We start from the raw sequence: 1,841 nt of genomic DNA, 5'->3' as shown, positions 1-1,841 counted from the left end.
TGTAAATTACCCCTGCAGCAATAGTTGTAGGGCACCTGTCCTATTGAAATGTCTAAGAAGGCCACCTCTGCTGTCTACCCCTTTGCCCATCCCAGTCCTCCTTTTAGCAAGTGCATTGACCTCTGTCCTTCGATCCTGCCCCAGCATAAAAATTGGTCCCTGCCTCGTTCTGCACCAATACAATTGTATTGAACTCTCGGCACGCACATTGGACTCCTCTGTATCCTTTCCCCAATATACACATTGGTCTTTATTCTGCCCCTAGCTTTGCTTTTTCTCTTATATTCTGCCCTCAGCACACTTATCGGTCTCTTCCTGCCCAGAGTATACATTCTCTGCCCTGTATCCTAACTTCAATGCAAACATTGATACATCTGCATCACTCACCCACTATGCAGATTGATCTCACTGTATTCTGTATTATTTTCCCCGGAATGTATAATGGTCTCCATAATTTCTAAGCTTTGCTCTCTCCCCTGAACCTTGCCCCCAGCCTACACAATAGTAACTCCCTGCAATGAGCAATCATCCATTTCCGTACATTTGCCCCTCAATAAATGTTACCCTTCCAGCTCATGCGGCTGAACCCCTTAGTGACCAGTCTCCTGCACAGATATGATAACCCCTCTATGGCCAGTCCCCATTGTATGTGTGTTAAAGCATTCAGTGTCTAGGCTCCTGCATATGTGACCTAGGCCAGCGGGTGCCAACCGTTCGGACCTCACCGACCACCAAATTCATAATTTTAAATTCTGCGGACCATTAATATGAATTTTTAAAAAAGATAAATACATTTGTAAAATAATGATCTTCCTAATGGTGCTGACAAGGACTGTGGCGGCTCTGATTCATTGATCAGCTCACAGTGAAGTATTATTATTGTTACTATTATCATTAGTTACATTATCTTTGGTATAACTAAAGAAATACAAAATATTACTTTGCTTTTTCTCACTCATTATGGGAATATTTCATTTGAACCTAAGAGCAAACAAGAAATGATAGTTATCAAAGTCAACATATTTGATTCCATTAAATATAACAGTTATATAAAATACACAGCTAAGGTCATAGTTACCTAAAAGAGCATCTGAGAAATAAACAAATAAAACAATCGGATGAGAATCGGTATTGGTGGAGCGGGGTGACTGTTGTAATGGTGGAAACAATACTGAAGAGTACGGCTCGGCAACGCTGATACAACTTAATACTACACTGACGTCACGCTGCGCCTCCATTGTCATTCAGAATATAAGAATTTATTAGAATTAGAATTATTAATAATACACTTATATTATTAATTAGAATTATTTTTGTTTTATTATTATTAATTTTTACTGTGGACCACTGGTTGGCAACCGCGGCCCCAAGCCCTAAGTAACCCATTCCTAGCACATGTGCATTAACCCTTCTGTGGCCGGTCTCCAGCACATGAGCATTAATACTCAGGGGCCAGTCTACAACATATGTCTTCACCCCGCAATGTTTACCCCTTGGTCACCGGTCCCCAACATTTTCCACCCGCTTGGTTATGCAAGGCTTCCTCTGTATAAGTTTCAGGCCTCACTTCTCTAACATGCTTTAGTGGACACATTTGCACGTTTTCACATAAAAAAGCAAAGAGATGCTGATTATTGTTGTTAGCTGGACTTTGGCTTTTCACCACCCAAGGTGCACTGTTAAGTATTTTCCATTTTGTTGCTTATTTATACATAGAATTCACGGAAGATAATTACATTTATATGCCATAACATACAGCGAGGTCCAGGAACGGGGCTGGCAGAGTTCCACTTGTGAAAGGTCTCAGATGCAGAGCATGTACCCCTTTAACAAAAGCCTTT

This window comes from Pyxicephalus adspersus, chromosome 5, assembly GCF_032062135.1.
Source record: "Pyxicephalus adspersus chromosome 5, UCB_Pads_2.0, whole genome shotgun sequence".
Taxonomy (NCBI): domain Eukaryota; kingdom Metazoa; phylum Chordata; class Amphibia; order Anura; family Pyxicephalidae; genus Pyxicephalus; species Pyxicephalus adspersus.
Note: the sequence above shows the minus strand (reverse complement) of the source record.